General features: G+C 32.0%; 1 protein-coding gene across 3 annotated transcripts in view; it reads left to right on the top strand.

The window, feature by feature from the left end:
• LOC129944410 (uncharacterized) overlaps positions 1 to 13,882 on the top strand; it is a 208,720-nt gene that overhangs the window by 160,770 nt on the left and 34,068 nt on the right. The window lies entirely within an intron of this gene.

The following is a 13,882-nucleotide window of genomic DNA, read 5'->3' as shown; positions in this document are numbered from 1 at the left end:
TTGGAAATTTCTTAAACTTGTAAAAGCTTTTCGGTTAAAGTAAAAATTTTAAACTCAAAATCTTTCTTTCTTTGTAAAGTAGGATTTTACACGAATAACAAAAACAATATTCGCAGTATGAATACTACCGATAAAAGTTAAAGTAGAATCTTACTACGGATGGATTTTTGACATTTATACTAGTCTAGAATTTATCTTATGTGATTTTGTTCTTAAATGTTGGTACGATTGATTTTGCATTTCTATCTCGATGGCTGTGTTCGTTGAGTAGTTGTGCATTTGGAATCATGTGTTTCTATTGGGGAAAAAAATCAATCTGTTACTGTTGATATTATTTAGTTTTGTTAATAAAAATGAACTAATTGGGCTTATTTTGCAAGTGAAAACAATACAAAATATAATTAAGTTTTGCTTTGTTTCCACTAAAGGTTTATCTCAGTTTAGATTAAATAAATCTTTTTGGTGTTTTGTAAAAGAAGATTTAAAAATGATTAAGTTTGACAGCACTTTCTAAAATGCAAATGGTGTTTTGATGTTTCTTATGAAGTAAACTTTAAGCTCGCTCTCTTGAAGTGTTTATTTTATGTCAAAGCTGCAATTGTTAAATGAAATTTTTTCTATAGAATCTCAATTTCCAGATGTTTACTTACCATTTCTTCTTGAAAATTGTCCATTTTATAAGTTTTAATAAGTTTTTTTTGCTGAAGTTAAATTTAACTTTGTTTTTATTATTATTCTGGCAGATCTGCTTTCAGTTGTACCAATTTTTAAATACAAAAATCTGTCTACTGCTGATGGGTTTTCTTGGGAATTTTCTACTATAACTACTATTTATAGAATGCCAAAAAAGCGGGTAATGTTTGTAAAAATATTGTCAATTGGATTTAAAGTTAAAAAAAAATATAAAAATTGTCAATTAGATTTTTCTAAAAAGAGATATTTAACCCAATGTTTACAAGTTAAGTAACATTTTTTGTAGGTTTGTCTTGTTATAAGAAAATTGGATTCTTCAAAACAAAATCACTTAATGTTTGCAACATGATTTTGTTTCGAAAAGAATGACTTTGAAATGAATAAAATAATTTATTATCGTGTTATTTGCGTTACTAAATTATATTTTTCTAAAAATTGTACCAAATGTTAACAACAATGATTTTTATAAAATAAGTTTAGGCCAATATAATTAATTGTTAACAAAATATCAAAAAAGTCGATTGACATGGCTTAAATCTTTGCTGTCAGTCGCATTTTGGAAAAAAATGTTATAATCCACAATTAACAACAAATTTTCATACATACAAATACACTAAAAAGCATTGGTTTCTCGAATATATAAGCTTTGCGTGCCTTAGAAAAATGATTTTTCGTCAAAAATTGTCGTCTTATTTAACCTGCTGTCAGGCCCAAACTGAGAAGCGATATCGAAATGGTTGGTGCCCTATTTATTGAGTTCATCCAACCCTATTTGTTGAATTATTCGCTATCCATATCGTGAAATGGTTGTGTTTTAAAATCGATGTCGAGTAAGTATTCGTGAATTGTATTTCACACTCTCAAGTACAGCTGCCACCTTCTTGTCTTTACCATTCACTTCTAATACCACTAACTTATTTTCCAGGTAACCGCAAACAAATGCAGTTATCGCATTAAACTGTCATGCTAGAGGTCTTGGGTTCGATCCCTGTCTAGCCTTTGCCATCTCAAGTCTTTTTCACAGATACTGCCTCTTGCGAGAAATTGACAAATTCTAGGTAATTCTTGTCATGAAAAGTGTTTTCTGAAATTGGCCGTTCGGATTCGGCTTAAATCTGTAGGTCGACTCCATTCCTGGCAACATTACTCGCACACAAGATTAGTTGAGAGTAGTAAGTCACAAGGTTCTAGTTTTCAAAGGACTATTGCGTCACCTAATTTAAACCGCAAAAACATAATTTATACCAAATTTAAGCAAATCAATTTATAATTTTCCATAATTTTTTGACTTATAAACCATACAATGTATATACAAAGCTTAACTTCTAAATATTTTTATTGATACAATGATGTGTATATCTGGGATCTTATATTTTAGTCTTGTCTAGACAAAATCCTTCTTAGTATAAGAACACCAAAACAATATTTCATCTGACAGAAAAATCTTTATGTCAATTCTCCCAAAAATAAACAACTTGTATATATTTGAAGCCTTTTCACTTGCCATTTAAAGTCACATGTCCTTAAGTTTATTAATTTGTCTCAAGTCTAAAAAACATAAATAGATCTATACATAGGTGCATTCATTTGGTGTTTTAACAAGTCTGTCTTGTGGCACATGCCAAAATGTTTTCAAGAAATTGCATAAGTATACAATTAGTTGGATTTTTATTAAAAACCAATCAACTTTAACTATTGCATATTTTATATCTAACCTAACTCTCGATCTGCACTCGAAACCAATCTAAAAAGCCGTTAAGAAAAATATCCAAAACTGACGCTCGTTTAACACACGCCTTTTGAATGACTTTTCAAAAATCTATACCAATCCATATTCAATTACATTACCAATTTATAATCTTAATATGTCATTATTGTGCTTAAGTCATGACAGTTTTTTTTAAACATCAGAGAAGTTACGTGAGACAAGGAGGAGGGGCTGGCTAGTTGGTGTCTAGAAGAAGGTATTTATAAAGAGAGCCCCAGACATAAAATTTACTTCGAATATAGTGTGTGACATGCTTGAAACACAATTTTGCTTAAAGCATTTCCTTCTCACCGTCTCTATCCATAACGCGAGGTACAAACTAAGTATGGTATAATATACGCCATGAAGTCCATGGAGCTCAAATGTTGAATTTTTGATAGTTTATTTTTGTAGCCTGGCTGTTGTAACCAGTATACTCAAATTGGCTAAGTAGATATGGTTGAATCGAAGCAGTGCGGCGCGGCTGTGCAGTGCAATGATGCGACGTTAGCTGAATGCGTCTAAATTTAATACATATGCATTACATACATACATTATGAATAAGTAAAATTGTCACCATAAATCTATATCAATATTATGGTGCATTTTCTAGTGTTACAATTGAAAAATTGTGGTTAGTGTTGCCAACCTCTTATTTTTAAAATAATTTAGTACAAATTACAGTACACAAACATCTGAATATGAATTTGATGATTTCGTTTTCAGTAAATCTTAAGGTTTTTACAAATAACAAATATTTACTCTTAACTTACGGATCATAAGTAAGATATTGCAAAATTCGGGCAAATTATGGAAATTAAAGCTGCAATGAAGTTCTGAGCTGAAGAGGATGAATTTCGTTAGTGTTTATATAAAGTCTATAACCCTAAACTATACGAGCGGGTAGTCGTCTCAAACTATTAATGAGTTTACCCATAATCGCTTTTTTCTACAGTTCGAAGTTATAAGCTGCCATTTTTTGAACAGCGAGTACCTAAAGCAACGAATATTAAGGGCACTGAGTACTTTAACGAATCTAAGCCTTTTAACAACGAGTTATTTGTACAGCAACCATCTAAATCTTAAGTATAAATTACTGAGAGCAACGAGTTCCTAGAATAACGAGCAGGCCACTTAGTAATTTGACAGCTTTAAGAGAAATAAACAAGTTGAATATCTAATTTACCCATGATAGCCTTATTTTACCTTACAATTGTACTGAGTGACAAAGCTCCAGGAACCTCGTCAATTTAAATACTTTTTGCTTTAGATACTCGCTATTCTAGACACTCGCTGCACATTTATGTTGATAAAATAACGAATACATACTTACATATAAAAAACACGATTTGAAATATTTTAATTTTATAACATGTAAGGTTGGAACAGGCGTCGAGTAACCTTTTTTTAGAGGTGTTTACAGGTTATGCCAAAAAAAGGATTTATTTTGATGTTAAAAAACAGAGTACTTTTTAAGACAAATCAATAATCGTTTATTTCCAATTAGGAATATGTCACTTATAGCGCAAGCTAAAAAATATTTACCATTTTAATAATTTTAATGCGTTCTTGATGTGTTTATCAATTTAAACTAAAAATTAAAATATGACAGCTGCACAAACAGCGAACTATTTAAAAAGGAAAACATGTATAACGATTAGTTATACTACAGAAATACTAAATTGTTCGACTTCTATAAGACATAAATTTAAGAGTTAAACTTCGAGAACTTTATTGAAATGAGTCTGAATACTGAAATGAAATATTACAGCATCACCAAAAAAAATATCTTGGCATCACTTCTTCATCTAATGACTAGAAAATAAGTTAAACGCAAAAAAATACAAGTTGCGCATACGCACTATAGACCAAAACTACACTTTCCCTTCTTCTACCAACATAGATACCTACTGAATGTTGGTGCGTGTCTTTTAGTTGTTGTCATCATGCGTCGACAAGGCGCAGCGCCGCTGCGCCGTCACCGCGGCCATATCCATATTAGATATAAAGCTTGTCGGCCTACTGCGGCAAGACATTACATCCTTCCTTTTTATTTGAAACAGAAGAGGTTCCATCATTGTAACATGTTTGTTAAATGTTGTATATGCCACGCATTTACTTTATACATAGATATACTCGTACGTGCTGCAATCAGGATGACAGGGCCTGATAATTCAATACATCATTATTAAGTGCAGCTTAGACGCATGATACTTGTTGCGAATCTTGTGTCTTATATGCGTGCTCCATACAAACATATCAAACACATAAGGGGCTAAGTTTAGAGTGCGCACAAGAGCTTGATGGGCAAAAGGAGTTGATTGTTTCTTAAACAGAAAAATAAAAAAAATCCTTAAGGTATTTAATTTTCTTTTTTATTGCAGAGAGATAAAATTAAGTATATGTATGTACTACCGGCCGGTGGAAGGAATACAAGAGTGGGGTAGCTATTGGAATTATTATTAAACAAGAGAGAGACATGTTTTCAATGAAATTAAAACTAGTATAATAGTTAGAGAGGTATCATTTATACTCGGGTACTTAAAATTAAACCTGAATCATGAACTTGATTATTATTACCGAGCCTGGAGACAGGCTTGTTGTACCAGGCTTATAGGAGCTATAGTGCGTGCGTTCTTGAAGATTTAATTGAGCCTAACAAGGTCCAATAAAATATAATTTTTGTTTGTTTGACTGTATAGATTGTCATGGTTATGTTAAGAGCAGCTAAAGTACCAATTATAAGAAAAAAGTAAAATCAAAACTATCAGAAAATAGTTTTTTTTTTTGTTGTTTAATGAAAACAGTGATTAACAACTTAAGAATGATCACAAGTTCATTCGTTCTGCTTCTGAGTGCTGCCTTTCAGGACTTCAAAAAACTTGAAGCCAAAATCATGATTGCAAGTACATGATCCTTCATTATAATTTTTTATAATAAGTCTTAAAACAAACAAAGTGTTTAAAAAAAAATCATAAATTACGCAACGAAATATTTTTGAAATCCATTCAACATTCCAAATTTTTCAATTCAACAATTTAGTTACAAATCACCTCTACGTGAGATGAACTTGCCCTTAAATTCACCTTAAGCTCTTTAGCCACTAGCGCCATTTTATTGAAAATACTTTTCGTAATTATTCATTTTATATAGCTAATTCGGGCCAAAAACGTTAAAAGTTATCGATCTTTAGAGCTTGTCATGAACGGTTTTAAACTGTCCAAATCGTAGTTTGTACATACGATATTGCCAATCAAAATTTAGTCTTTTTCGGGATGTATTTCATTTTTAACTTCCCATAGGAAGTTATTGTAATGGGTCCGATTTGTCAAATTGAAAATTTTGACATTTCTCGCCGTTTCAAGGTCCCTACAGTCGAAATAAAAGATTTTTAGAAAGATGTCTGTGAGTGCGTGTGTACGTACGTTTGTACGTCCGTACGTCCGTACGTTTGCGACGTTTTTTTCGTTCTCCATAGCCAGAAGAGATATCGACTTCAAATAAATTTTGTTATACAGATAATAAGGCAGAAAGATGTAGAAAGGGCTTTCAAGAAAATTGAGTGGGTGGTTTTTTTACCATAGCAGTTTGAAAAAAGGTGACAATTTTGGTTAATCCTAAATATCTTACGAACCAAAAACGCTAGAGACTTAAATAATATTTTATATAATATATTTTAACGTGATATCGAAGAAATATATTTTTTGAAAAAAATCCATTTAACGGTTTTTTTTATAAATCAAAAAACCTGAAAAAAAAATTGTCAACTCCAAAATTTTACGATTAAAATATGATTTCATCTATAAAACAATTTTGTGCAAAGAAGAATAATGTTTTTGACATCTCATAAAATTTTGAAAAAATCTAATTGACAGTTTTTGTACAAAAAATGTAAAACCTAAAAAACATTAAGCAAAAGTTGGTAGAAATTGATTTTCGACTCAAATATCTTTTCAAAAATTTTAAATATTGGCTTCAAACTTATTTTATTTCACACGTTTTCGATATTTAGTAATTTTTATATAAAAATCCAACAGTCCGTTTTTTCATAAAAAATTAAATCTGCATTAAATAGTATGATTTCAATTTTTATCAAATTTGCGTACTATTTTTGTATGAAAAAAAGGACTGTTGCGTTTTTGCTAAAAAAAACTACTGAAAATTGCAACAATATTTTCTGTGAAATTTATTATTTTTTTTTTTGTTTAGGTTTTTATTTTTTGTAAAAAAACTGTCCATTCGATTTTTCTCAAAATTCTTCTGAATGATGAAAACAATAATTCTTTAAGTAAAAATTAATTCGAGGCCATAATCTCAAATTTTTGAAAAGATATTTGAGTCGAAATTCAGTTTTTATTAATTTTGAGTAATGATTTGTTTAGGTTTTTTTTTTATAAAAAAAACGTCAATTGGATTTTTCTCAAAATTTTACCAGATGTTAAAAACTTTATTTTTCGTAGCGCAAAATTGTTTTGAAAATAAAATCATTTTGTAATCCTAAAATTTTCGAGGTGACGATTTTTTTCGGTTTTTTTGATTTATAAAAAAGCGATAATTGGATTATTTTAAAAAAAATATACTTGGTTGGTAACAACAAATAAAAAAATATAAAATTCAATTCAAGTCCCTAGTGCCATTGGTTCGCAAGATACCAATTATGATAAATCAAATTTAAGGTTAACCAAAATTTTCATTTTTTTTAAACTGCTATGGTAAAAAATCGCCCTTGCAATTTTCCTGAGAGTCTTTTCTTCATCCTTCTGCCTTTTTTTCTGTATACAAAATTTATTTGAAGTCGATATCTCTTCTGGTTCTTGAACTATGGACAACGAAAAAACTTCCGAACGCACGGACGCACTTACTTCTTTCTAAAAATCTTTTATTTCAACTCTAGGGACCTTTAAACGGCAAAAAATGTCAAAATTTACAATAACTTCCTATGGGAAGTTAATAATTGTGTGCAAAGAAGAATAAAGTTTTTTACACCTGGTAACAACCTAAGAAAACCAAATTCAAATATCTTTTCCAAAATTTAAGATGTTGGCTTCCAAATAATTTAATCTAATAAGAAATATGATTTCTAACATTCAGTCAAATTTTGAGAAAAATTAAATTGACATTTTTTTTTATAAAAAGTAAAAACCTACAAGACATTACTAAAAGTTGGTAAGAAATAATTTTCGACTTAAATATCTTTTCAAAACTTTGAGATTATGGCTAAACTCGAATAACAATTGATTTTCGACTCAAATATGTTTTCAAAAATTAAAAATATCATTTTATCTCACACAAAATATTTTGTTCAACATCCAGTAATTTTTATATAAAAATCCAACAGTCCGTTTTTTTTCATAAAAAAAGCACTACGGTTCTCAAAATCTCGGGAACAATAGAAGATATTTACTTCAAATTTGTTTATAAGAAATAACAACTTTTAAGAAATGCTACTAAAATTGGTAAAAATTGGTTCTCAACTAGAAATCTCGCTAACTAAAATATATTTTGGAATCAAACTATTTCATTATATCCAAAATATTGTTGGTAATTCCTTAATTTTTAAGGATAATTGAACTGACAACTTTTTTTTTACAAAACACGAAAACCTACAAACTTTAAAGCCAGACAAATCCACAGATGGGATGGGAATTTAGCAGTGTGGGTCGCATCCCAGCCTCTTTTTTCGTATGGATTAGCACTGTCCGTCCAGTATTGTAAAATTAATTTTTTGACATTCCCAGTAATGTATTTCATCGTCGAAGATAAGTTTCTATTGGAAAAATGGGTGAGTTTTCAGAGCACATCCAGCGAACACACATATTTTTCTTCCATAGCCGTTCACTTTTAGCATCTCTGAATTTTAAACGGGTGTAGTCCTTGGAAAATTCTAGTAAAATTCTGAACGATTGTTTCGAAAATAGCAAACAGTTCACATAGTCTTCTGCTAGTCAAAAATCAAATCAAATGGGGTGGCGCAACAGTCCGTTTTGAACCAGGGCCTAGTGACTTACAACTCTCAACCATTCCTGTGTGCGAGTACTGTTGTCAGGAATGGAAGGGACCTACAATTTAAGGCCGAATCCGAACGGCTAGTTTGAAAAAAGCACTTTTTCATGACAAGAATTACTCTTGAAGGATTTGTCAATTGCTCGCAAGAGGCAGTACCCGCGAAAATTAATTTTTTAAATTAAGCTGACACAGGCTTGAGCCCAAGACCCCTTGCATGACAGTCCAACGCACTAACCATCATGCCACGGGTACTACAGTCTTCTGCTAGTAGTGTGCGCAAAAATAATCCACAAAACTGCTACTAGTCCTTTCAGTATTTTCATGGTGTTAGGACACATGTTAATAAATTAATTCTTATAGTGATAACTTTAACATTATGGCCTCTAGCCAAAGGTAATCCGTGCAGTTTAAACACCCCTAAACATCTTCAAAACCTACACTTATCTTCAAAATCTTACTGGTATACGAATAAGTTCGGAGCATATCCAAATTTCGTTCATCGAGTAACGTTAGATTTTATTATTTATTTGAATCTTCAACTGGACCAAAAAACAAATTGCTATGCGTTAAAATTTGAAAATTTCACTTGCCCTTAATAATCTAAATAACCAATCATAACTCACACTAATTAAACGTTTCATCAATAATTGTTGAGTATCTTCCACAAATAACCCAAAAATAATCGCAAAAATCCCAAAAATGTCCTCATTAGTTCTTGCTATAAAGAATTTGATTAGAGAAATCACCAATTACCTGCTATAAAATTATCTGCAAATCGTTGTTTTGTGACATAAGAAAAACGCCAAAAACCACATCATCTGATTTCAAAGTATCTAAACCTATAATCTTTCAAAAATTCAAACAATATTCCCTTAAACAAATTATTTGAATGCAAATAAACCAACAAAAAAAACTGATGCTTATAAAGAAGCTCATGATTAATGTTCCCTGCGGAGTTGAAAAGAAAACCGCAATGTCTTGAGAATCTTCAATAACGTGTGATTAGCTCATTTTGAAGTAAAGTTGAGTATATAGACATTCGAACCGCCCAACAAACGACCAAAATCGCATGCGGATTGCGGAGGGCATATACCATCCAATTCTCTATACCAATCACGATTACCGCGGTGATTTGTCATACCCCACAGGTTTCCAAAAAATATGTCTTCCTCACAGAGAGTTTAAGTTTAATACAATGATCATCATAACCACCATAAGGAGGCAGGAAGAAATGTTACTTTGTTTTGTATATTTTTGCTCTTCAACTGCCGCAAAAATTACCTTTCATAATTTAAATGAATAATTTGGGTCACGATCGTTCATTGAGATGCTTTGAAATGCATGATGCGTCGTCGACATGTTGTTTTTTTTTTTTTGAAGTTTTGTAAATTTTGTTACTCGCGGGAAAAAGTGAACGCATTCAGGCTTTTACCAAAAAATCATGTAATTTTTTATTTTGTTTCTTTTTTGCTTATAGCTAAAAGTTTAATTTTCTTTTCGTCAATTTGCCATAACTCTTACAAATTGCCCGCTTGCCGCTTAATTACTTGACAGTTCGGCACCGAACGAGAGTGAGATACAAGGGGTGTACTGTATACCTTTATAGACCGAATGTAAAGATACATTTTGTATAAAACAAGTTCCGTTTGGCATAGCCACGGGACATAAATCGACCTAACTTACCTCCGGACTTCGTCGTCTTCTTTTTCCCTGGCATCGCAGTATCGTCACTGTCTCTGGCCATATCGTTGTCGTCGTCTTTGTGGTGTGAGATCCGAATGTCATCTCTTCAAAACTTGCATAAATGAAATCGTTCCACATTCCAATAATTTTCTGGTCTTGTTTCTTCGACTTCTTCTTTCTCTCTCCCTCTTCTTCTGTCTAATTAATCACCACAGAGTGGAATATGCCTGCATCTTTCAACAAACATTCCAAATCGTTTTGACTCACAATTTGATTAATTGTTTTGACTGAATGTGACAGGTGAAATGGAGGGAGTCAAAATGCTTGCCACTGGGATGCCACAGGGGACTGATCTGTGAACATACGTTTTTATTTTGATGTCTTGTTGGTTCGTAAATAGCGTGTCGATCGTTTAGTAAACGTTTTCTTCGATGAATAGCTTAGCCAAGTAATAATATGTCTTTATGGAATTATATAATCGAATTAGCGACTTATTTAATTTATTAATATTTCTTACCGTTAGGATTTAAAGCTTGCCGCAGTATAATTTGATTTGAAGTATTGAATGCGGTCTAGCAAATTGCAAAAAAAAATTGAATTAGAAATTAAGATAAAAAAACAAACAGCTACACTACAATTAAATTTCTACAGTAGCCATGATGATGATGATAGTATATAGCGGCAGGCCGCTTCGCGTTGTCGGCCGCTCAGGTCGGTTATCGACAGCTCATTCATAGCCCGGAGCAAACAAGTTGTCTAATTAAATTACACTTACACTTAAGCTGATGTTAGCTTTGTCGGGGGCTTAGTCATGGTGATACCTGATATGTTGAGTTTTTGAGCTATTATATGGAATATTTGCAGCTGAGTACAAATACTTAACACTGCAATTTGTGCTGGAAAAAAAAGTTATCTATGATGGAGAAATTTTATTAATAAGTTTTTTTTCTAAAATTATTTATTTTATTTTAATAATCATTTGGGGTGTGTAATTTTTTGAATATTTTGATAATGGGAGTAATTAAATTCAAATAACACCCATTTTTCAATCTATATACTTCGAAGTCATCGCGTGACTAGCATCGTAAAGCATCCGTACTCCGCGTAACACAGTGATGATTAAAATGAGAAGAAAAAAGTCTTGAGGCTATCATAAAGTACGTATTAAAGAGAAATCAAAAAAGTTTGACAAAGGGTGCTCTTTTCTGCATATACATCCGCTTTTCAAACAGCAGGAAACTCTTTTCGACAGGTTTTATCATTTAACAGGCTTTTTCATACAATTTATGATATTTCCAGTTTTATTTTTAAACGGAACGTCTTAAACTCTATAACAATGAATTTCAAATATCAATATAATAATTAAGTCCCAAAATTTTGAATTAACCCATTGACAACTGAAATTACTAGGAACTGACTAATCCGAGCGATGTCAAATGGAGATAATTAAAACTAAGGGTTGTTTCGTTTTTGATTCAAGTGTCAAGGTCAAAAAAATTGTATTCCATAATGTCCGTAAAATTGGAACTTTCCACCTTTAAGGTATTGGAAACCTAAATTCTTGATATCTTAAAATGGAATGTTTCACAAAAAATTACGTTTTTTATCTATTGAGTTTCGTTTTAATTGCTAGATTGTAGAAATGCGCGAACAATTGTTTTGTCACTTCACAGTTCTTACGTTTTTATTTATTTTCACTAATCCTCAATTTTTAGCTATAAATATTGTTTTTTTTTTATTAATTTCAAACCACAAAAATATGTTATGAGTTTCCGAAAATGACGGAAACATTAATTTTTTCACATCAAAATTCCGGTTATATTCGCGGTCACAGCTTATAAATAAGTTCTACCATTAATGGTTAAGAAATTGTGAAATAGCTAACAATACTCAATTAGCGGCGTCTAAAGCTACACTAAACTTGAAATGAACTGAACAGTCCCAAATGCCATCAATTTCACTTCTATAAGTTTACCTAGAACTCTTATAACCTTTCCTCAATAATCTTTTTTTTGATAAAGACTTATCTGTACATCCTTATGAAAAATTACCTACATGACTTCAATATCAGAATAAAAAATAACCAGAATTCTTAATAATGCAAAGCCTTGTGAATTTTAATCAACTTAATAAACATGTCCCGCCCTTAATGCCAAGAAGAACTAATTCTTCAAACCGCTGTTAGTAGGTAATTATTTGCAATGCGGCTCAATAGACTTTGGCCTTTGATGTGTTTAATTATTTGGCAAGAAGTGATAAGTGTTAAAGGGCATGATAATTGGACTTTAAATGATGAAAATGTTGAATTAGCACAAATTGTCCTCTATTTGGCACGTAAACACTTCAGTAAACTTTCTACAACAGTTGTGATTGCTGAACACAGTTTAACTCCCGAAACAGGAGTAACTAATATTTTTGTGATGAATCATCTTTTGGTGGAATTGAAGGAGTCTCTCTCGATACAGCTTTATTTTGGTGAACAATTCGATCAGCCCAGGGAACATTATATTTTCATAACTGATTCTGCTGAAGCTTTTCGGTAAGCTGGAAAGTACCCATCGATAAATGTTTGAGTCAAAAACGTTGAATTGATTTTTTTTTTTATAGAATTCTTCTTCGCCGATTTTCGAAAAACAGGAATAATCGGCATTTTTATTTCCTCATCGTTCTAACCCATTTTACACCGGACTTCCGTCATGTCATGCAAGCAATATTTCAACTCTGCCTCGAAATGAATGTTTACGATGTCAATATAATTCTTCAACATCCACGTAATGGTGTTAGGATGTATATAACAAAAATGTTCATTGCAAATAATTGTCGAATTCCGAAACCACATCTTTACTTTAAATTCAAGAATACGAGTAATTTGGGGGACTTGCTTAAAGTTTTTCCACAAAAGCTTTCAAATTTCAATCGATGTCCATTGAGAATATCTGGAAGGGCTCTAGATCCGTTTGTGATATTTTCTGGAAATGAAAGCGATCCGAAACCAGTGGGAAATTGGGATAACCTCGATGGGATTGAGGGATACTTATTAAAATATTTTGCGATGATTCTGAATTTTACAATTGAGATTTTTCGGTTTCCGAATGAGCGAAGTTTTGCCTTTCTCAATGGAACTTCATTTGGATGTTTTGACGATGTGAGTAATAGTTTGATATAGTCGATGGGGCAAGTCAAAATCATGCATACTTTCCTTACAGCTTTTAAAAAACAAGGTTGATATTGTCGTCGGTGGCTTCAGTGCTTCGGATCCTAGTCACGTTCTGTTCTCCACATCCAAGCTGATCCACAGTTCACCCTTCATCTACATTGTTAATCCAAAGGAGAAATTAAGTCCGCTTGGTCGTTTGGCAAAACCTCTGAGTCTGCAGGCCTGGGGATTACTTGGCCTTCTTCATCTATTTGGTATATTTTTTTTGGTGCACATGCGATATGTAAGGCCTTCAATTCGAAATTTCTTCTTCGGCCAAGAGAACAAATCTCCTTGGTTAAATTATGTTGCCGTCACTCTTGGTTATCCATCAGCGCATATGCCTCGTCGTACATTTGCCCGATACCTGCTGATGATGTGGTTGCTCTTAACATTTGTCATTCGTAACGCCTATCAAGGTGCCCTTTACGATGCAATTCGTCTAGACACCTTCGTCCAAATACCCAAAGGATACGAGGATCTCATCAAATTTAATTACCAATTCTTGGTCACTCCAGACATTAGCATGATCGATATATTTCCAGAAAATCGTACAA

Source organism: Eupeodes corollae, chromosome 2 (assembly GCF_945859685.1).
Source record: "Eupeodes corollae chromosome 2, idEupCoro1.1, whole genome shotgun sequence".
NCBI lineage: Eukaryota > Metazoa > Arthropoda > Insecta > Diptera > Syrphidae > Eupeodes > Eupeodes corollae.
The sequence above is the reverse complement of the archived record's forward strand: the minus strand, read 5'-3'. Positions and strand labels throughout refer to the sequence as shown.